Source organism: Dromaius novaehollandiae, chromosome 3 (assembly GCF_036370855.1).
Source record: "Dromaius novaehollandiae isolate bDroNov1 chromosome 3, bDroNov1.hap1, whole genome shotgun sequence".
NCBI classification, from domain to species: Eukaryota; Metazoa; Chordata; class Aves; order Casuariiformes; family Dromaiidae; genus Dromaius; species Dromaius novaehollandiae.
The window spans coordinates 124497461-124521927 of record NC_088100.1 but is presented as its reverse complement, the minus strand read 5'-3'; the positions used below and the strand labels follow the sequence as shown (position 1 = coordinate 124521927).

Genomic DNA, 24467 nt, shown 5'->3' with positions numbered 1-24467 from the left:
GTTCTTCTGGGGCCAGGAACTCCACATCTTAGTTTTCTGTTAATACTCCTATGATTATATATAAATAATAGCAATAATAATCATAATAATACCTGGCTTGCCATTATGTTGTACTCAGTCTTTGTGATGCCTCTCTCACGATAAAGTCTGTGTATTAAACAACTTAACTGAAACCCTTAATAAAACAGAAATAGTTTCACTGGTACAGTTACAGTCACATAGTTATCGCAAAGCACTTTACAGAATCAAATAAAAATAGCTAGCCCTATCCTTACATAGAAGCAAACATTGCCACTGTTATAGTACATCTTAGTACTATATAATGAAGTCATATGGAGAATCTGTTTGTATAGAGAACTCAGTGTCAAATGCAATGCATCTTAGGCTTTAGGCTGGCCAAACTGGCAGCCAAGAAGCTTGTTCTTGCCCTTAAGATTGTTCTAAATATCTCCAGTGCCATCACAAGAGACCTGGCAAGGCAGGACAGGTCTCACCAGCTAGGCAAGAAGAGCAGGCTGCAGAGAAGACAGCCGGTGGACAGTTGTGCCTTAAATTCTCCGTTATCAAGAGCCATGGTTCAGTTAAAAAAAAAAAAGGTCATCATTTTCCTGGTTTACAAAAAATAAAAACATGGAAGGCTTGACGTGCCATGGTGCTGAGCACCAAGCAGCCTCCATGAGACTCACTAGGAGAGGACCATACACTACTTGGCCAAAAATACTCTAACGTTAAACGATGCCTCTAGAAGCGGTCTTTGCCTTTGGGCCTTGCAATAGGTAGTTCTGGAGCCCAGACAAGAGGCTAAGAAAGAGCTTCACTCCCCCCCTGTGTAATTGATAAATTATCATTGTTAGCACTAAACAATTCTCTGGAGCGCAGAATTGGAAACAGGCTAATGCATTAGGCATCTTAAGCAGCTCTGCCCATGTGCTCATATTGTTCTTAAAAGTGCTAGATATTTGTTTGGCGAAACAACAAGTTTTAGAAAAGAGAAAAATAAGAACTTTAAAGATAATCAAAACCTTGACTGCATACTTTACCACAGGCAGCTGTGAATAAGCTTCAGTACTCTTTATTTTTAACATTCCAGATATGTAATTTAATGCAGGTCTAATGACAGTCTCGAACATACAGCTTTAATCGAAATTGTTCAAGCTCAGTTCTGTGACAAGGGCTCACAAGCTACCAGCAGGGTTGTCCATTTTCCCCGCTTCTGCAAGGAAAAGAAAAAGAAGGGGTTGGGGGGGGGTAGGGGGAGGGACACTCTTGAACTTATGTTGCTATTGATGTGTAATATACAATAAAAAAACAGTTAAATTTCAATTACCCACAGGTAATTATAATTTTATTGTTTGACTGTACTATGGGGATTGTTGTAATTCCCAAGACTAATAATTTTCTATAATTTTACAGGTTGTCAAATAAACTATTAAAGATTATCTTTGAAAAGGATTCTGCAATTGTAAGGACATATCATACTGTTCCTGTACATTATTAGTAATTAGAGATCCCTGGATAGTGAAATATCTGCACTATATGCTAGCTGCTGGATACCATATTTTCTCACAGCCTCCTGTAATCTTGAACCAAAGCTTTCAAACTTCTCATCCATTGTAGCCTGAGTCACGTCCAAACTTTTAGTAATATTCACTGAGCTCTCATTAAGCAATTCTGGTGCGTTCGATAAGTTAAATCCAGGTTTCCTGATGGGAAAAAGCAAAGGCTCACTGTTCCATTCCAGTTTAGTGGAAACAAACACAAAAGGACTGGGTCTGATCTCTGTTACTTAATGGGGAGCTGGAGAAGAAGCAATGCTGACACCAGAGCAAAATATCAGAATCTGGCCTGAAGGAAGATACTTTTGAAGATACGGCTAGCACAGCCAGATGAAATTACGCTCCCCAGTTTTATCCCAAAAATATGCATAGCTCTCATGTTGCAAATGCAACACAACTATCTTAAAAAATCTGAATTTCCTGAATGACGTCCCTGCAACAGTTTAGCTCAGCATAATATTCTCTATGTGGAGTTACCGAGTTTGTGCTCCTTGTGGGTATGGACTGGGGAAAAGATAATACCCGTGTGCCTGGTTTTTCCCATATAACAGTTAGTCACGATTGCTAATGAGCTAAAGGAGCACACGACCTGAGAAGGCAGGCAGATTGGGACAGACGTAACACAACGAGTAGAAAAGTGTCAACGGCCTCCTCGCTGTCTTTTTCCTCCATCACCAGCCAGTGGCTGGGAAAGAGGGACCACCACGTGATGAAGAAAAGAAAGGAAGTGGGACAGGGACGTACTGAGCCAAAAAGAATCAGAAAATTCAAGGGACTCCCTAGGACTCCCTCGTCCTAGTTGTCAAGAGCCAGCGGTCGGTCCCAGATTCTCTGAGGTGCTGGTGGCCACATCTCCAGGCCACTTCCCCTCCTGCACTGGTGCCCATTATCCCAACAGCCAAGGTGAATGGATGGCAAATTTTCACAGGTTCACTACAGGAGTCAAAAGGCAACTAAACCAGCATTTACTGGATGATAGCATCCTTCATCCGTATGTGCAAAGTCTGGTGACACATTTTTTGAGGGTCTTGCAGGGGTGTATTTCTAAGAAGGACCAGAGGTAGGATGAGCTGAGAGGGAAAGCAGAAACTGCAACATCACATACAGTATCCAGGCACCGGCTCAGAGGGCCACAAGTGTAAAACACTGCACAAGCAGATCAGCAGTTGCGAGGTTGTTGATGTTTTGCCTGTGGAGCTATCAAAAGCACAGTTTTTAGTTAGGGACATTTTTTTTTTACTGCTGCTGCCCCAGGAGGTAGTCATTATTTGTTTTATTGGCCTCTTGGATTGTTATGTGGTGAAGGCTCTACACAGAGGGAAACTTCAAGGCATAAAATTCCCTTTCCATGCTGAAACCTCACTGAGGAGAGTGGTTTTGGGGACATGAAGCTTTTCACACAGAAGATTTTGTGGGTCTGATGTTTCCAAGGGAGGCCTCCACCCTGTGCCCTCACGGCTGGGGTTTTGCACGCGCTTCCAGATCTGTGTGCCCACATCAAAGCAAATGGTCCTGATTTTTATGCCCTAACGTGGCTGAGCTTGCCCCAAACTGCACTGAGCTGTTGTAGGTTCAGAAAAGCCAGGGCTGTGGTGGGTTCGAGGCTGTGCCAAGCCTGCGGAGCAGCGCGCGGTGGCGGAGGATCAAGGCCGATGGGCTGCAGCTCTCCGACTTCCTCCAGAGACAGCTTTTAACCCGTCAGATGTATTACACAAACCTAAGCAGTGGGTACAGACAGACAGCCTGCGCTGTCTTTTCCAGGTCTGCTTGTCCCACTGTCCTATGCAATTATGTATGGGAAAGTGGGGGGAGAAGGATAGCTGATAATTTGGAGAACTTTTCAAAAAATGGCATTTTCTGCTTTTGACTGCTTCTCTACCTACTAACCCATCGCAACTGAAACTGACCCTATTGCTCCAGATGATTGGCATTTATAATAAATAGGCATGTAGGAGAAAACCCAAAGGCCACACATGTGGCTAAATACATTGCTGGATAATATACGATACCATATACAAATATACATCTCTCTTTCCCCCTAATTTCTGTCTGTTTCTCCTGTTTAACACATTCCTTGTTGCAAGTAAAACACATTCTGACAATTGAATAGTGAAAGCAATTAGAAAGAGAATTAATTGATAAAATTAAAGCCCTGCTTTCCTCATGTTTGTCATATGACTACAAATATTGTCACTCCCATTAATATTAATTAATATAATTATCAATGTTTCTAATCCCTACACATTTTGTTGAAAAGTTACTCTTAGCTCAAGAATATAATTGTTAAGTCATGGAAATGTTAAGTAGCAGCTAAGCAAGTCCAAAGAATTAATAGCAAACTGTAGTTTATCCAAGGATTAGACTTTTAGCAATACATAATCACCTCTTCATGTGTTCATCCACATAAAATACCTTCCCTCCCTCACCACACTTCTGCCTACTTGTCCTTGCAGTGCACAGTTTTCAAGAATAAAAAAGAGAGAAGATAGTAAGTAAATATTCTTTGCAGTTGCACGCTTTTCTTCAAGATAAGTCACTGCGATAAGGGTTATGTGCCCTTAGCTGAAAGCAATGTCAAGGTCAATTATCTCATGCTGAAAGCCCTAATGCAAGATACTTTTGTGATCAGAATAATATGTGTAACATTGCAAAGCCTTTGTTTTAATGTTGAGGAAAGCAAATCCACTCCCTCTAGACTTCCCAATGCATTGTCTCTCCGTTTTGAATGTCACGGATTATTCCGATAATATAAAAGAATCACTCGCTGTGCCGTGGCCATTTGAGCAGGTTTTCCTAGCCTCATACCACCAGCAGAGCCTGGTGGAAATGGGAGCTGCCCAGAGCGCTCCCGCCATCCTACCTGCTTCCTCCGCAGGCCGGTAGCAACTCACGGCTAACAGCAGGTCGTCTGCTTTGCGGGAGTAGTACTAGGTGGAGTATAAACTAGCCACATCGGAAAACAGCCAAAATGCTTTAAAGGGCTTTGCTCTGAGTGTTTTTGGGTTTTTTTTCCCTGCTAGAAGAGAATAATTTAATCATTTTACTATTAATTTTTAATTCTATGTTACTATGCATTATTACCAACATATACTGATTATCCTAAGAGAAATGGTGATACTGCACAAGTGGTATCTGTTAGGAAGACTACCGGGCTGTGTAAGAAGCAGTGGAAGAATTTGGTTGTTTGCATTCATCTGCTGCTGGCTATTCCTACAAGATATCACTTTAAATAATTAATAAAATATATGAGCCTAAGATATTTCATGGAGAAATATCCACAGTTATTCATGTTGTCAGGGCTTTTTGTTTGCTTGCCTGTTTGCTTTTTTTTTTCCTATGTCCACCCTTTGAAATGAAAACTTACTTCCTAGAAATCTACTGTTAATGGACCCAGACTCATTGACATGGATGAAATCAGCATCACCCACTGGTTTAGATAAAAAAGGGTCGAGGTGCTATGACACAGTGTCATCACAAGTTTAAATCTCTGCATGATGGCTAGGTTCACTATTCAAGTGCACTATTTGTGCAAAGGGTTGGTTCATTGGTTGGTTGGGGTTTTTTTTTTTACAATCTCTCCTTTTTTTTCTATCAGTCACCTACCTGCCATTCACATGCCAGGCAAGCACTGCACTGTGAGATTAAAACCTGCAGACAGTGCGCTCCCTTTCAGAAAGCATCTTGATTCCAAAGCTAGTGCACCAAAAAAAAAAAAAAAATCTCATGGTGAATTATTGTACTTTGACGACTGACTCAGCAGAGTTGGACGATAATGCACAGCTAAGGAAGCAGAACGTATGCACAAGGGTAAGAAATATGTACATGTGAATTCTTCTCACAAGAGGATCATTATCAAAAGAAGCTAAGATCCAAGCCACTGATATAGTTAGCCTACCCATAAGGAAACAATTGTATCACCAATTTGGATCCTCTCACCAATTCTTCATTTCATGTAAGCGCAGGCTAGTCATGAGGGGACAGGAAATCTTAAACCTTTTTTTATCCAAATCTGCATTTCTTCAAATATATGGTTCTTATCAACTTGCATTGAACAAAGAAAATACAAAAAACCCTTAATGATGTACCCTCCACTTAATAAAATAAATGGAAACAAAGCACAGACAGTTCTCTAGTCCAGGAAGGATTAGTCACAACAAAATATTACATGAAAGCAAGTCCACAAAGCAGTTTTTAAAAGACAGCATGTCCATAAATTCAGAAAGGAAGAAAAAAATAATTAGGCAAAAAAAAGTATAGGTGAAAATTTGCCATTTAATAACATAGAATTAAAGAGGGAATTTCTGGCCTGTGCTTTGCCACTGACGTCAGTGGTTGGAGGAGGGGTTAGAAGGGACCTTCATTTATTCGCCCTAATATTTGAATTTTATCCATTGCACAGTTCAGGAGAACAAAGATAAAGCATTACGATTTTTCTACTGAACCTCTAATTAGTATGGCTTAAAGAAATAATGTCCTTCCCCTCTCCCCAAGGAAATTTTGAATTTTTTTACAGAAACCCAAGACTTCCAAAATTTTTGCTGCCAGCTAAGGGATTATGATAGAAAATTGAAAAGTTTGGCCCAATTGCTCATTGTTTTCAGCTGAATTATTTTCAAAAGAGACAGAAGCTTTTTGTGAAAAAGAATTAGATGAAATACATTTTTAATTTAAAGAAATTCAAGAGAAAATGTCTATGAGATCACTTCCGACCTGCTGTTTAAGTGCTAGCATAAGACCACGATCATTGGTGAAAACTGGACCTCTGCTCTTCTACATACCAAATGCTCTGATATCACCAGAACGGGTTGAGGAAAGCGGTGAAACACCCACATTAAGTCCAGGAAGCACTTATCCAAATAGTGATTCTTTCTTGAACAGGGGCCAGCATAGGTGAAGGAAAGGGAAACACAAAGTGCAGCCAGTGGAGCAACTTGCCCACGATTCCCCAGCAAATTAAGGGGAAAGTTGATATTTAACATCTGGTACTGTAGCCAGTCCTGTTTCTCAACTGACAGTCTGTAGCCTCGTCTTTTTTTGGTCCAGGGAAAGACAAAGACTTCTTCTCCCCATCCCCAAAAGGTCTGGACTTTTAAAACATCCCAGGCTAAGAAGCAGCAGTAGCCTGCATAATGAAAAGTCATTTTGCTGCTTTTGTGAAAACGTGAATGCGGTGTCTGATAAAGATAAAGAAAGATGGCAGTGGATTAACTTAAACACTGACTGTGTGCCCTAGCAGCTATTATGTGCTGCTCAATGCATTTTTCCTAACTAGCCCCTCCGTAGCCTGTATTGCTCTATGAATCACAGTCAAATGCCAACCAGTAATCTAACATGAATTGTAACTTTTCCTGAGCAAGCATACTCTGTCGGGCATGACAGTGAAAATCTGAGTTTTTGGCCAGAGCGGCAGTGCCTTGCTTTCATCAAAGCAAATGGTCCTGATTTGTATGCCCTAACCTAGCTAGCTTGCCCCAAACTGCACTGAGTTGTTGTAGGTTCGGAAAACCCAACCTGTTGATACCTGCCACCGACATCTCTGCGCTTACCTGGGAAAGAGCCCAACTGGAGCGGATCGACATGGGTCCTATTTTTAAAACAGGGGCACTGACGACACAGAGACACTTCCCAGAAAGACTCAAGAGACTGCTTCCCAGCTGAGGTGCTCTCCACTTCAAACCTGTCCTGTAGCTCAGGACTCAAGAGCAGCTATGCTGGACTGCACTCCATGATGTTACAAAGTGCACAAAGTCCCTTTCTATGTGGAAGATGCAAAACCGATTCATAATTCTGTCACTCCCTTCTTAACGGCCAAAACGTTCTTATCAAACAAATTTAACAATATCTGATGAAGCAAATCTGTACCTCCTGATAGTGTGAGCGTGGACACAGGAAAGTCTTGTCTCTTTGCTAGGGAGCCTGTAATTATTGTTCCAGGAATTAGTTTACTCAAATAAAAATAAGAGATGCAAAAGTGGAAGAGCACAAATCAGCATCAGGAATCAGCCCTAATAATGGTCCATATATTTGCACATCTTGGCAAGAAGCCCTGTCACCCACTGTGGAGGTCCTGAAGTCCTGTTGAAATACAGGTTGAAGAAACCTCATTTTTCTCACCCTAATTGCAGTAATACTAATGCATTCTTGGAACAGGACCAGGACAAGCAGAATGCAGCTTGACAGCTGATAAATACATATTATATATAAGGAAAACACTCTGTACTTTTAACTCCTAATTCATTACTGGTCATCCATCAGTCCTTCTTTTCTGCTCATTTCACTCACATCGTCAATAAGCTGTGTTGCCTCTTATCAGAGAATGATATCCAGCACACGAAGATAACAACTGAGCTTTAGTTAGCAAGCCCTGAAACAGTACCCTTCCATTGCCAGGGCACTGTACGTATTTTCTTACCCAAGTTGTTGGAAACAGCAGTTGCTCAACACTTCTGAAAATTTGACCATAGGTCACTTACAATGCATCGTTATTTTGTGCAATTACTTCTTCATAATATCCGTATTTTTTAGCATGCACCACAAACAGAAAACCTTTAATGGGGGGAGAATGGGGGGAGAGAACATGTTCAAAACACTAATAACGTGAATACGTAACCCTACTTCCTGCTTAGGCACATACAATCTTTTCATTTCCATTGCAGTATTTCATTAATTTGGATTATCCTGTTGCTTCATGGTTTTGAAAGACCAAAGGAAAAAGCTTTTGAATCTGCAGTCACCTTCGGTAGGGAGGTCCTGTTCCTCTGCTTATCTGAGACATTTTCTTCTTTCTATTGCACCACCATGTTTCACTTCTTGAGAGCTGCAGGTATTTATTCAGTGCCCTTCTATCTTGGTCATCGTAAATCATCTCCCTCGTTACAAATCGTGCTCTCTGAACATCATTCGCTACCAGAAAGGATCTTCAAGAAGCACAGGCATTGTGATATAGGATATCCCCTGTTTTGTTATGAATGCAATAAAGAGTTTTAAAAAATCTGTTGTTTCATTCGATTTAGAGGATATGCCATCTTAGTAGTTTTACCTCTTCTTATTGCCTGCCTGTTTATGCTTCATACTTAGAGAGTCACTGTTCCCTTGCCTCTTCAAATGAATACTACTACTTAAGCATAGAGAACGATATGTGCTTATTGAAAGATTCAAGGATTTCAGCTGGCAATAGAGGTTTAATTATCTGCTGGTGGATGCTCAGATACCACAATGATGGCTGTTGCACAAAGCTAATGGAGAAGAGCCCACTTGCAGCTCTTCATACACACTGATCCAACAATTTAGAAAAAAAAAAATGTAATGCATAATGTTAACTTGCATCTTGCTTCCCTATGTCATAACCCATCATGTACTGTTATGTTATTTCATGTCATGTCATGCGGAACATGATGCAATGCAATGTCACACTTCAGAAAATATTACTAAGTGAGAACTGATTCTTGTTATCAGTTTGGAATATGAGTATCTGATCCAAATGTATTGTGGCTTCAGCTGATGGGAAGGGATCAAACTGAGAACAGCATCAGGCAAATGCTTTTCTTCTGCGACTGGCCAGCAGATGTCCATTTGTCGCTTTTAGGTCCAGTTGGAATTTCTTTGTCACGATTGCTTTGTCTTGTAAAAGAAATAGCAATTTTATGGCAAGCCAAATACTGAAAAAAAGACCCTTAGAAATACATAATAAACGTATATTAGTGAGACAGAAAATTGGAAAATGGCCACCTGCCAGCAGTCACATAAATTTTGGAGGCAATGCATTTTTTTTGCCATTATGCCTTATCACAGGAATTGCAAATATTTATTAAAAGTATTAAAATGGTGAGAATGTTAAATGTTTCCTTCAGTAGTGGAAATTCACATTGCCACATAGAAGATAGGATATTCTGATACAATGTTTATTAAAATGACTTCATTTTATTAGGCTGTCATACACAATAAATGTGCAGGTACAGTTAACAAAAGATCTATTGTGCAGATGGGAGATTTGTGAGTAACACTTCAAAAAAATAATCTCTTTTGAACTCTATTCATATAAAAAGCATACTACAAACTTTCATTAACTTCCTTAGAACCAATTATTTTCTGAGCTTATTTTCTTTTTCTGCCATCCTGCTATATTTTGTTAGTCAATTTGTTTGCTTGCGTTTTAATGCTTAATGGGATTAAATGCAGTTTATCTTTAATTTATATACTAGCAAGCTGAGTATATATTCTACGTGTAGCAGGCAACAAAATATTACGATTGTATTTGGGTTCATTTACAGGTCTATACATGAATGGCTATAATATACTGGGACCCTGGTATCTTTTCAGCCATAAATAAAACCTTAAACATTAGAAGATTGGTGGAGAGCTCCATAATATTGACTGAGAAGAAAATCGTATTTCTGTTTTGCCCACATTTTCTGATGGGATTAATCAGTGATGGCGTTTACAACATTCTCGCCCTACAGCAAGATGCAGATGCAGCAAGCAATGGTGGAGTCCCATAGTGTCATGGGACAATTTTCCAGGTTGACTTCCCTGGGCACGGAGCCCCTTCGAAGGGGGTGTCGCACGGGGGGAACCGAGCCCCTGCACCAGCAGGTGCCTTGAACAAGCTCAGGAGTTAGGTCAGGGCAAAGTAGCTGAATAGTCATCTCAGGACAGACTTAGCAACCAGCTGGATTAGAAGGGAATATTTTGAGATAAACTAGATGATCTTCTCAGATGGTCACAAGATTTGTGATGAGATTGCTGTTGTTGGATCGCAAACAGCACTGCTGCTGTCCTCCACGATTTCCTGCATCAGCAGTGTGAGGAAGGAGCACAGCCATTGCCTTCACAACCGAAAGTGTCATCTAAGCAGCTTTTAAAGGTCATTTTTTTTTCAGAAATGAGCACAGAAATGAGAAACCTGTATTGTTTGGGGTTTTTCTTTTCTTATGCTAGGGTTTCTCAATTCCTTATAGTCCATTATGTAAGAAGCACAACTGGATTATATTGTGTAGATAGAGGGCAAATAGATAAAAGTTACGAGACCTCAGATTTATGAACAGCCTTATGCAAGGAAAAATCTGTCTCTGGAAAGTAAAATTTGAGAAATAAGGCAGGGATTTTTCTCTTTGCTCTTGTATGGTGCAGTTTTATTCTTTTCTGATAAACATTGGAGGGAAAAGTAACTTTCATGAAAAGGAGTTTCATCTTGATCCAGAATCTTAATATGAATGAGTCTGAGAGATACTGAAACATGTGATTTGAAGCCAGACGTGTACTTTGGGGAGACACCTTGGCCACCTTGAAGACAAAGACCAAACTGCTGTGGACTTTGGCTGTGCAGGTGCAAGCCCCAGCGCTGCGCACTGCTCCCTGCCCCAGCAACACAACAATGAGCTGTGATGCTCAGAGTCAGGATCTGCGATTCGGTCTGTGTCCAAAGGACGAGTGTAATTCAGTCAGTGTAGAAAGCGCAGTCAGTATTTTAAGCAATGCAAACCCATTTGCTTGGCCGACCTTATTTAATATGAAGCATGTTTTATCTTGATTTGGGTTGTTGTTGTTCTTTAATTAAAGAAATTATGGGAGGTCATTCTCATTAGTTTAGAAGAGTCCTCACAGAAGGGGTTTGCACTGATTTAACCTCAGGGTAAGCTGGCGCAACTTTTGCATGTAAATAGGGTTTAACACCAGACATTTTGTGAATAATCCAGCTCTTCACTTGTGACTTTCAAGGAATATTTGGAATACTGACTGGAATTAAAAAAAAAAATGTTTATAAGCTGGGGTCTTACCGTGAAATTCATGCAAGGATCCGTATCAGGAGCACAGCTCAATGAACGCTGTTGATCATCCTTGGTTCTCGCACAGTCTGGAGGTGGGGTAGAGAGGGAGGACCAGTGGGCCACCACTGCGTTCTCTGTCGCTCCGCTCCCGCTGGCACCCAGCCGTCCCCGTGATGCTCTCCACACCAGCCCACGAGGACGGCTTGCCTTCCTCTTGCACCGATGACTGTTTCGACCTTTCTTGCACCAAGCCACCGTGCCGCTGGGAGAGGCCTGCGACAGGGTCTTCTGCTGGGTCCAGTCTGGGCAATCCCAGTCTGGTGGCATGAGCCGCTCTGGGACACAAACCCCAGTCCAGGGCTGGCCGAGGTGTGCGGACACTGAGCAGCGGGAGTGCAGAGAGAGGTGTTTCCTCACTGCACTGGGATGCCGCACCTGATGGCATGGGTGCGCAGCGGTGGAGGGGCCACCACCATCATGGCAAAGATTTCTCTCTAAAAAGAAGGGGAAAAAAAAAAACAGCGGCATGATAAGTGCCAACTCTGAACGACGTTGTCTTTAATTGGTACCACTGAGGGTTTTGTGCGGTCAGCACGCTCTTTGTGTTTATAATAGAATCCCCAAATTCAAGTGATCTGAAGGGCATCTGACTGTTTTACATTAATCACAAGCTATACAGCAGAGGCTGAGAGCAAGTGGGCAGATACCCTGGTGTAGTAGCGCTAAGGAGCTCTCATTATAATCATCCTGCCAAATCAAAAGGAAAACCCTAAGGCTCCTAATAAAGGAGACCACTGGACTAAACAAATTGAACAAGTAGCTATACATGCATGAGCTTAAAACTACCAGTGTCAATCAGATTTTTCTGAGCCACTTATTCTGCTCAGCGCTCCAAAGAGTGCATGCATGAAATGCAGACACAGGCTCTGCGTATGAACCCCGGCTATTATACATGAACATACGTGTGCCGGCATGTACATTTGATGCCAGGGAAACAGGTACAGATGCATTTTTTAAAGGCACTTTTGAGACCTCGTTATTACACCGCTATCAAAACTGCATTAGCAATGGCTGCAATCTGACATTGTGCAGCACGTGGGGGGACACCACCCTCACCGCTCACCAGCACAAGCGAGCAGGGACTCCTGGAGCAGCCCGCTGAGAGAGTCGAGTTTCCACGTCTCCCAGTCACAGCCTGGGAGATGTAAAAAAAATGTCTTGGACATCATAAATTTGAGCATCTCTAACACAGGGAAGAGGTGCCGCACCCTGAAAGCCCCCCGTGCTTCTCACCCTCCTGCACTGGCTGATGGATGTTACTATATTCCTTACTGGAAGGAAAAATTTTAATAAAAAGGAGGGGGGGGTCATTGATCTTTGGAAAAAAAGCAGTTGGCACTAATGAAAGACCTACAGAAAGGAGAGGGAAGGATAAGTTTTTACATTGAGAGGCAATATATTTATTACCTGTTGGTGTTTTTAAGATAAATGCTAGCTACACTCCATTGGATATCACTTCTTCTCATAAGCATTCAGGTAGAAAAACTAAGACTTTGGTGTACTTGCTCACAACTCAGAAAGTCTGCGCACGAGAGAGGGAGCACCTGGGGAGGAAAGAAAAAACAATTAGGGTCAATATTTAGTGCTGGAATCAGGGAGACGGAAAAAAGGGTGGTGTAGGCAGAGAAGAGATAGGCAAGAGAAGGTGCGCACAAGGCGTGAGAAGAAGGTAGCCACCAAGGAGTGATTTTATGGGAAGGAAATTCTCTCTGAGCCAGCAGTGCATTTGCTATTGTGGGAACTGATGGGTAAAACACTGTTGGCTTTTTACTGTTCTGAAATTTTATCTGCCCAGAGTGTCATCACTATTGTCACGCTGCTGATTTTCGTGACGGCGCAGGTGGTCGTCATGCTGCGAGGACACCATCACTGGCCACCGAGGAGCAGCTCCGCTGCCGGCATGGCCAGTGCCTTTAAAACTGGAGAAGCATGGTCAAAACATGACTCTTACTGCATGAGGCATATTTTTTCTCACAAGGATCTGCTTAGCCTTCACCTGACCATGAAATCATTTAGGAATAACTGGAATTAGTACACTCTTACGAAGAGGCATTATGGGGTGACCACATATCTGTAGAACTTACCCTGCTAGAGAATGGGTACGTTTGGTCCCTGCTCATCAGCCAGAGAGGAAAACCTTGTATTTCTCTTGGTCTCTGTGCTACAAAATAAGCCTGTGCCGTCCCTCTCAGATAACACCTCAGATAACATCTCCTTTTCCGGATGGCCAGGTGAGGAGGAAGGGGGGATGAGACAGAGCCAGTCAGCAAAATATCTGTGGTAAAGCAGAAAAAAAATCACCTCCTCCAACCCTCCCACTCATTTGTTTACTTACTTGCCCTTTACAAAAAGGTTCTAGACAAAAAGGTTTCAATACTTACATCCAGCTTTGCCATCCGCAGCACACAGAGATGCACCTCAGCGTGCAAAGTCATTGACTTTCCCCACCAGGCGTCATGTGTTGGGAGATTATTACTTTTAAACGTAATTTTCACTTTCTCAGTTCCTTCCTCTTTCTTGCTTTTGCTTCTCCCCGTTTTTTTACTCCCCACTGTAATAAATCAACATATAAATGCAGTGGATTATTTCCACCTGGAATGTTGACAAATAGTACAAAAGATCAGTTCGGTCATTTACCATATTGGTTTAGCTTGATAACACTTCTTTTTCTTCCTTTTTTTTTGTGTGTGTTTTTTCCTCTCATTTCAAAACTGTAAACATGTTGGAAGAACAGATCAAATGCTCCATATCTAAGGACTTGTGCAAAGACAACTCTGAATCCAGTTTCTGAAGACCACCCTGCTCCTCCTTTATTTTTTCATAGAAACAAAACAGAATTTTGGATCAGCCCGAAATCTGAAAATACATTTTTGCCAAGCAGCAAAACCAGATGTACATTTAGCCATGTTAAGCCACAGACACACACACACAGACCGCGAAAATGCGCATTAAATATGAAAAAGCATTCCTTTCAGGCAGAAGATAAACAGCCCTACTACAAATTAGTTCTCGGCCCCGTCAGGTGTGAATCTCTCTTGTCAATACGCACCAAATTCCCCGAGATAGAACCACATGGTCATGAATTTTATTTCTCTCCTGCTTAATTCCTAGTGCCACTCTCCCTTGCGGATTTACTCAGGGATGATTTACAGTGGGAAAGGTGACATTAAACACGTCATTGAGCATGCAAAGATGCTGCACTCAAAGCAGCATATGCTTGACTTTGTTAAAAGATGAATGCTGTCAACTCCGCAGTGCCCACCAAGATCTGGCCTCCTTTTTCTTCCCGACAAACTTTGAGGAAGATGCTGCAGACACGAGTCTTGACACTGAAAGAAATAAAAGTTAATGTATTCATGACATGATTTCACTTGCAGCCTGATTTAGCAATGTCTTGTCTAGTTTGGATCTGCTGTTGCTTTTCCTAATTTACTCATTGCACAAAGAAAATAAATAAATAAGTGTACTATAGTCTTATTTATCCTTCTTTGGACATTTCTTTACCAGGCAGATGGTCAATTAAGAGCACTAAACAATGACACTGTTTTCTCTGTAAACATTTTTTTCTAATAGCCTAACAAATGAGAATCTGTGCTGCCATACTGCTGAATACCATCTTGACTTTCTAATTACAAAGAACTGTGTCTTGATAGTAACAATTACAGCTGTAACAATGATGCTGGTACTTGAACAATATAGTTGGAGGCAAAGTGCTTATCGGAATATTCACAAATAAAGGCTTACATTTATGCCAGAGCTGGAGATGGGAGGTTAAACAGTTGGGGGTGGGGAGGTGTAGAAGAAAGGTTGAAAACATTGGTTTAGTAGCTACAGATGTGAATTTGAATCCAATTACTTGAAAGGCAGGGGGAAAAAAAAAACATGAAAAGATGCTGTTTCCTTCTGTTTGGCTAATCAATAGGGTAAAGGGCTAGTAAAATTAACATGCTAATAACATTCATTTTGCTATTTATGTACCAGCCGTGGTATTTTCAGAGAATTACGTCTTGCGAGGAGTGCACATACTGATGTGTATGCTTTTTCCTTTTTTTTCCTGAAACCATGAACTGGACAGTAGTATTTCTCCCAGTGCTTTTCTTTTTTTCCTGCCTGCCCATTCGGGTTCCTGGGCCGGCCGGCTCTCCCCGCCGCCCGCCAGCCCTGCAGCCCTTCCCGCAGCGCTCCCCCGGCTCTCAGAGCCGCAATTTAGCCCACACTTATTAATCAGCGCACATAATTTGTCTCTAATGCTGTCAATTTAAGATGGCAACCTGACTTTTTTTGGAGGGGGCAGGGTCAACAATTTAATGAATCTCGTCTGCATTTTAATTCAGACCTAATAATCCGCCTCTGGCAGTTTTCGTAGGCGAGTGCGGCGCATTTCCAGGATTTTCCTTCGCTGCATCCGGCACACTGGGATGTTTACCTTCCCGCCTTTGGTATGTCCAGAATAGGGTCAGTCAGTCACATACAGACCTGCCTTACTCGCACCGGGACGCAGGCTAAACCTAGCGACCTAGTGCCGGAGATCTTCCTGGGGAGATCTCCGCACCGACAGCGGCCCCCTTTCCGCACCTCCGCTGGCCCTCGCTTGCACGGCGCGGGGAGCTAATGCATTTGCAGCCTTGCCGCGCACAGTCCCCGCTCCCAGCAAAGTGCATTGCTTACCTCTCTTCTTTCGCAGTAGGGCGTGCAGTAATTCGCCTTCCAGCTACAGAAAATCCCCTAAACTTAAAATTTTACCCTCGTATTATTTATCCTTAATGGAAAAACAGCCCTTCTACAGTCCCGTCACTACTGCAGCTACCGCACTTTGTAGCATCACAAATAGGAAAATGTCATATTTTACATTTTGATCGGCGGTGTCTTCAATATATTTTTCTACATATCCTTCATCTTTCTCTGCCACATGTTATTTTCTCCCCTTCACTAGCTGCTTAGCATTTTTTATGCCTTCTGGACAGTTTTTAAGTGCTACTGTGAGGGGTATTTCTGCAACATATCTGAGTACTGATAATAACAGTAGAGGGATATTACATCCTAAATTGATCTTCCAGTTCTGGTACCCCGTATGCCAGCACAACATGGTGTTTCAGCAGCATCTACTCCTTCACAGGCTTACGGCAGCTGCAACCCAGCAGTTCTTTTTCGGTGAGCAGTGGAATTATCTGTCATTTAATTGATTTACCACTCGCAGTCATTATTGCCCCTACTGCAAAACTCCGCCACATTCAGGTGTCTGTCTTTACAATGCTACACTCCAGTCCTACCTGCCATACTATAAACCTGCTAAGTGTACACCATTTTCTGCCTTAAGCTCCCCATTTGTTGGTGAAATGCAACAGAACACCAAATTCCAAGATTTTCTAGGTAAAACATCATTTATCACAGGATATATATTTTTTCTGCAGGAAATAAATTAAAAAAAAAAGTTTTGCTTTTAGTTCGGGCATCTCCAAAACACAGGGATAAGGTCATTGGAAAGATATAATGGGAAATTTAATGAGGTCCTTTGATCTGATTTGCAGGCTTACATTCAGTGAGCTGATGTTAACATCCTTTGCTAAACATAACACTTTGCTTTAGCTGGTATAGTATCAAAGTGCTACAACCCAAGCAGACCATCCCCTACAGCAGATCGTTGTTTTAGAAATAAAAGGACACTGCTTTTGTTGCAACTTCTATTTTTTTTTTAGAGTTCGAAAATTTTTGTTTTAAAAACTAAAGTACATTAAAAAACATGATTGCCTGGTGAAATTGCTGCCCCTCTCAGAGTCAGCCCACGGATGTCTCAGCGTGAAGGATTTTTCTTCCAATTACACAGTGCTCTGAATGAGTTTATAAATTCAGAGCAAGTGTGGTTAACCTTCACTTTGGGTACTTTGGCACTGTCTGCATTCATTTGGCTTCCTACTTTCTTCCAGACACTGTTCCTCACCTTAAACACTTGCTTCTCTGGGCTGAATCTTGTGAGTGCTCAGGAAAGTCTTCTCCATTTAACAACACATGCCTGAAACGTAGGACCCCAAAGAACTTTGCTTGCTGTTGCTAAATATCTGGACACTGAAAGTCTCCTGAAAGAAGTTCCTGTGAAACTCTGGGAAAACGGAACTAGTAAGGCGAAACTCCAGCTGGGTGACTGCTTTACCTACAGGCTGGAGAAGGCAGAAGAGTGATAGCCATGAGGATCACCGGGGTCTTCCCCCCGCAGATTTAATTTAACTGGCGAAAGTTCAGCTAAGATGTCCATCAGTATGCAAGCGTGAACACAGTGAGCACACCAGAGAGCCCCAGAGGAGGAGGGCTGTGCAGAAGTGCCGGGTAGGAAGAGGGGATGGAGAGCAGTCTGGCCGTCAGTGGGAAGTCGTGGCACCCAACCAGCCGGAAGGCCCACGCTGGTACCCCTTCTTCCCGTTTCAGGCAACAGCAGTACCATCACCTCCCTTTCAAAGGGGCGCTAATGCTATACCCCCATGCCAGGAGGCCAGGCAGGGCTCCGTGCACAGCCCAGCTTTCCCTGCTCCCTCATTTCTGCACCAACTGCATGAGCAGCAGGCCTCAGCCGCTGCAGTGGTGGTGTGCAGTGCCACTCCAGCAGTTCAGACGGCATGGCCAGTTTTCTCCTCCATCCCAAAATCCGAGTCCAGGTCAGTCAATGCAGTCCTATATTCCAACAGCTGAACCTCCATCTGAAGATACAAGGCGTGCATTTCAGCTCCCATCACTTGAACTGTATAAAAGTGAGGCATCCAGCCCTAGTCCACCATTAAGAGAGTGGGCTGGGCAAACCCAGAGGGAGCCTCAGCCTGTCCAAAAAGGCCTGAGTTAGGTGGAATAGATTTCACTTTGATAGATCTCCCTTTGGCAATGTCAAAGTGATTAAAGAAGTAGTTTAGCTTTTAGATGGCTGAAGTGACATGAGATGAGCCTTACCCTTAGTTTCATGCTGATGGTCAGGAGTGTTTGGCATCTGCACAGCCCTTAATGAATATTGGAGCCTGACAAGTCCACAACAGGCTACTTAGTTTAAATGCCTCAATCTGGTCACAGATGTCCAGCTCCAGCTAAAAGCTTGCGAGTGAGACAAACTGTACAATAGACACTTCAAAAGGAGAAAATCATGAAGTGCTCAGGTAGCACTGTGGAGAGAGGAGTTTCAATTTAAAGGGCTTTCCAGATGAAACAGACAATTAAGCCCTTACTGAAAAGAGATTTTTTTCCATGTGTTTTTTTTCTTTAAAGCAAAGGGAAAATAATACTGAGAATTTAGAAAACATGAATTTTTAAAACCTAATAAGCTACACTAACAATCTACACAATCCCCTGCCCTTAAAATATTCATTTGGAAATACAAGATTTGCAAGGAGGGCAGGCTGAATAAACAGATCTAAATGCTGTTTGTAAAGGGGTCTCAGCAGTACCCCCCGCTGCCAATGCTGTCATCTGCAGCCATCCTTGGCGCAGCCCCGTAGTACTTCTCCACCCTCTATTTCTACGTCTGACAAATAACAGGCAATGATTAGCACAGCGCATTTATGAGGTAGGTGCTGTAAACTACCGTTTTGGATCTGTGGAAACGGCGGGGTAGAGAGAGGGCCTGAGCTGTGCAAGCTGTCTATAGGAGCTCTGGATCACGACCGGCCCGAGCGGGAGCCGGCTGACCTGGGAATGGGAAGCCCAAACTCTGCAGCGGTTTTTGCGGCTCTTCCAGAGCCCAGTCCTGAGAAACACTGCTGGGAGGGCTGAGTTTCCCCGAGATCAGCTTGCATCTACATTTAGATTTTTATAAAGAGGCACAGTCCTTGGATTTGTTTTTCTAGGCACCTCCAGTCACACCTTCCACTTCTCTTGCCACAGGACCGTGTTGCCTGTTTTACTGTTAGTATAAAGACCCAGGCAGAAACTCTTGGGAAAAACCCACTCACTGACTTTAATGAAACCTCCAACAAAAGAGAAGAAAATAATAATCTCTTTAATAGATAGATAAACAGTTTTATGCTCACAATACTGATTTGCTTTTCTTCCCCTTCTCACCTCAGTCTTGCCCCAGTACCAGACGTACTCAAACTGAAACAAACACTTGACTGGTAGCGTGGTTTATGCTTCTGTCTGGTCTTTTCTTTATTGCACTTTATTGCAATCTGTTTGACCTAGCCCGATTTTCTTCTCCCTCTGCCTCCTTTCCCTTATGCTTTAGTTCCATGTGACTACACTTCAGACTTCTCCCTCTCGCTCACATACACAGCACTATTAAAATAAACGCCTTTTGTGTAGTCTCTGGTTCATTATAGGTCTCCCAGCCACTCCTGAATTCCCAAGCGAGTCTTCATAAAGTCTTAGTTCACCTGAAGCCAAACTTCAGCACACAGTTTACTTCAGTTAAGACTCCTTCTTATCCCACAAGTAGGCAGTTCAGCTTAAAAGATTGCTGCACAAAACTATAGATTACCCAACGAAATGCCCATACACACACATGCACACACACACACACACACACACACACGTAAGGTCTTTCCAGCTTAGCCTTGGATACAAGTGAGACAGATCTCAGTGTGAATGTGCCAGAGGATTGAGAAAAAGCTTGTGGTAAAGGAGGGCTCTGAGAAATGTTTAAGCAGAGGAGACCCTTCCACTAAGGCACAGACATAACTTGGCGAGGCAAGTGTGAAACAGACCCAGGAAAGCCACAGGAAGCAAGCAGAAAAGGAAGCGATAAAACACAAATCTCTTGGAAAAGGTACACGACGCCCTGGTCTCCACTGCTACCAATGTGCTTTTTCACTTTTCTCCTGAGGCGTGATCAGGTCTATCCTAAAGGAGTCAAATGGACCTAGGAAAGACCTGTTTGACTGAAGAGAATCAGGCCTGAAGGAATCTGGTGAAGTCCTGCTTTACACTTGCCAAGGGTGAGAAGTGCTCAGACCTTCCTGAAACTGTTGCTGGTAACAAAATGATGCCTTCCACTTCTGCAGGTGGTGGCAGTTTAAAAACTATGATGTTCTCTACCAGGTACTCTTCATATCTAGGCTAAGTCGCCATAACTCACTGTATCCAGTGCAGAGGACGAAGCTTAGCTCCTATGGAATAGACCTCCTGACTAGTTAGCAGGAGTAAAAAATAAACATTTCTCACTAGTCTTCCAACCCATCTCGGAAGCCCATTTATTTTCAGTGCCAAGTCAATGCTGTGATCTTTAAGCCCTCAGCCAGATGGAAAATGGTGACAGAGGTCTCAGCTGATACATATATGACTAACAGATTCAAAAATATTCCTTTGGGACAGCAAAGATAACAGTGCCCAGGGCAAAACTGTCAAGAGAAAGAGGGAAGGACTGAATGATCTTCAGGAAAGAAAAATCTATACTCAACACACCAGTCACCAAGTATTCACAGAGCACCATGCAGGGTTTACGTTTTTATTCTTTTGCAAAAAAACTTTTCTTGGAATGACTGAAGGTGATACCATCATCTTACCACTATTAATAAAAAGTACAGGTAAATGTACAGAATGAGAGGAAATTGTCAGGAGAGGAGACAAAGATGAAGCAACCGACTCTTAACCAGTAAAAGCATGGTAAGCAGACCTGGACAGGGAAAGTAGAGAAAAGCCATACAGCCTGGAGAGACTGGATGGATGCTCCCCACCTTTCCACTTACAGTTCCCAGGTAACAGATGGTGAAAGCATGAGCAGTAAGATATGTACTGAAGATAAGGAAAATAACAATAGTTAGTATAGGATATAGGATTTCCGTGGTAGGTTGAAAAGTTGAAAGCCAGCTGGGAAAAACATTGAGCAGACTGGTAGAGTTGTCAGTGGTCAAAAAAAGAGCAAGAAACAGATTAAGAGCAGTTCGGTTTTGGAGACCAAGAGCAAAACTACACAACATGTCTAAGGAGGTCTAATGACGTGCCTGCTTTCCTTTAACACCACCGATGCATCTCCCTCCTCCTCATCTTCTCCTGGCCACTCAGTCCTGCTCCCTCCCTTGCGTCAGCTGCAGCAGTAATCTACCCATATGGTGAGTCAATGCAGCTCCCTAACCCAGCAGAAATGTAGCCTGGAAAAGCGGACATGTATATGTTTTCTGCCGGGCTAGCGAGTTTTATCGGCTTACTGTATGGCCAGATGAGCAGCGTGGCTGGTGCTCATTGCTGGAAGCAGAGGGAAGGGGGGAGACAGTGAGCTGTAACTTCGCCTGGAGCTGTAACAGCACTGTGATTTCACCCTGAGTTAGAGACGATGCTGGGACAAGTATCAGGAGAAGTGATTTAGAGGAAGTCAGTAATGCAAAGCTGCACGGAGCATTGCAAGAGGTAATGGTACCGATGCAGGACTAATCGATGTAGAGGAGGAAGCTACAGCCATTGATGCAGGGAGGGTCACTGATGTCCAGGCCCTGGGGGAACCAAGAGGGCCAAGTTTAGAGAGCTGCCAATGAGCAGCCTGTGGTACGCGGGAGGGGGATGAATGTCCAGCTGAAACACTTGTCTGCAGCAGGTCCGCAGGCAGAGCAGAAGGCAGACAGGTCATGGAGCAAACAGACAAGAAGGAGGCTCCTCAGAAAAGGTTGGAGCAACTACATAACCCTTGCATGGGGCTGCAAAGGTCAGATCTGATTCAAGCTCTGTTTGATGAAGAGAGGAGGGAGACAGATTTCAAGCACACATCTTGCAATAAGAAGGCCTGGCTACTGCCCTGAAAATAAAAAATTTTGAGGTGAGGTCTGTGTCCCACTTGATACTAAAGTACCAGGGGAAAGAGTGACCAAACGGAGAGGCATATTTCCTGCAGTGGGAATTTGTTAGGGAGGCTGGAATCCCTTTGCCTCTGGTGCCGCAGTGCAGCGAAAGCCAGCTGGTTTATAAAATGAACATGTTGCAGGAGCTCTAGGTGGAAATGCAGGATGTGCAAAAGCCCTTTTGTTCAAACAGTTCTACTTAACAAAGTGGTTTGTTAAACCATTTTAGAGCCTTCAGCAATTTTCCCTGCTTGAAGAGATCATTTTAGCATCTTCTTCATGGGTTCTTTATAGATTTCAAACCTTAGAGTTCACCCCATGATGTCACCTGAACAGGCACTGGAGACTATGGATCACGGATACAGCAGAACTAGAAAGTTCATTTCACATATTGTTTCAGCTTGAGTACTTAATTCTGGGAGTAGGTGATTTCACATCAGGTTGAGACACACTAGGTACATACCACAGATTACTTTTCAGGGGAGTTAATCTTCCTAACCATTATCTAGAGTAATTCAAAAAGCTCAAAAAATGGAACTGTTCTTGAAGAAAGAATTCATGTTCAGGTAATTACAAATAACAGACACATCTGGTTATCTTAATTGTCTGGGAATGTCTCAATTACCTAAGAATGTTTTCACAAGGACTCAGAGACAGTAAAACTTTCTCACGGCAGATTGCATCCACTGATGAGAGGAAATTCAGTAGATCTAGCACACTGAACATACTTAGACCCACAGAGCACTTTCAGTCCCATTTCTGATAGGCTTTATTTGCCTCTGAAGAACGACAGACTCAAAAGTGAGAAATAGGAAAGTCCCATGCAGGCAGCCCCTACCCCTGCTTGCTGCTGGTTTTCGAGCACTCCAGTGGAAATGAAGTTCTTTGGGTACTGCTTGTTCAGCCAGAAAATGCGAGTAGAGAGTTGGTTTTGTGGATACGTGCCCCTACGAGAGGTGCAAGGACTGAACTCCCTTCCCTTCTCGCAGCGCGGCGGCAGGCGTCACGCTGCCGGTGAGCGGCACACCTTCCCTCAGACAACTTTGAAGCGTTTCTTGCCCAAGGGGCACTCAGCGCGGAGGAGCTCAGCAGTATCTGCAAAGCTGCATTCGCCTGTGCGGGGTGGCAACTGCTCATCGGGGACCGGAGAGTGCCGGCTGACTGGGAGTCGAACCCCCGAACCTGCCAGCACACGCATCTGCTGGTGGCTAAGGTGTCACAGGCGATATTCTTCCTACAGTCGTCTTCGCACCCACCCGCTCCCTGTTAACTGTCAGGAAGCTGGTCCAAAGAGGAGCTTACACCTATGGGCTTCACGTCTAAGTAGGGAGGTTAGTTTGCATCCAGCCCTCTCCACACTCCCTCTCAGAGAGGGGGACAATTCACGCACCGAAGTGACATTCTCGCCCCAAAGATGCATTTAGCCTCCTGCAATAATCTGCCATTAGCCAGTGGGAATGACCTCCCCCGCTCCCAAGCCTCCAAAATACCTGTCTGCAGAGAGGTGGAAGGGAGGGAGACAGGGGGGCTTTGCCCGGACGCCCACCCCAAGCGGAGTGGGGAGCGCTGCTGCAGGCGCCTCTCCACTAATTCCTCCAGCTCCTCCGCCAGGGCCACCGGTGCCTGGGTGCAATCTTCTCTGATAAGGGCTGGAGAGTCTCTCAGCTCCCAGATTGCTTCTGCTCGTAGCCTAACTAGCACCTTTGTGTGGAAGACATGATTCGGGTGAAATCCTGTAACTGTAGCGAATGTACCCCTGTGGCTAATCAAACCTGCAAGGAGGGGTGTCGCTGGGGCTCTACACAAATCCCAATCAATATTATTTATCTGCCTGAGTGTGTAAGCTAGCCATGTCCCCTCCACCTAATGCCCACTCCAATCCCCTCCACCCTGTGGGTATCAGCAGGAGGGAACCTGATGTATGCTGGTAATTATCTGCTGCTGAAAAGAAGTGCTATTTCTCTTATTTTTGTAATGCAGATCAATGCACATGTCACTACTGAAAAGCTATGTCATTTAGGATGGAGCATTAACTGCTAGGAATGGATTTTGAAGCTCCCCACTTGTGGGTGGAATATTTTCTGGAGGAGTTGAGCCTTTCGAATCTTGAATTTCATTTATCCCACTGCCTCTTTAAGAGTAGTCGGCTGCGGAGAGGGTGTTTGAAAAAGTGACAGTTTGTCATCTCCTTCCCCTGCAAACTGAAGCTGGTGACCAAGTGGTAACAGGGAACGCAGCAAACAGGAACCGGCGGGTTAGCACCAGCGACAGCCGTCAGCGGTGCGCAAGGAGCGGGCTTCGCTGGGAGAAGGCAGCAGCCTTGCAGCGGGTTGCAAGAGAGCAGG

At 43.5% G+C, this 24467-nt stretch overlaps 1 long non-coding RNA gene across 1 annotated transcript; it reads right to left on the bottom strand.

The window, feature by feature from the left end:
- Positions 1-1042: 1042 nt before the first annotated feature.
- LOC112982698 (uncharacterized) lies at positions 1043-14716 on the bottom strand. The gene is made up of 7 exons (XR_003259038.2): positions 14646-14716; positions 14021-14191; positions 13765-13934; positions 13468-13658; positions 12791-12927; positions 11333-11817; positions 1043-1213 (listed from the first exon to the last, which is right to left on the bottom strand). It is a non-coding gene; the product is annotated as an uncharacterized LOC112982698 (long non-coding RNA).
- Positions 14717-24467: the final 9751 nt, after the last annotated feature.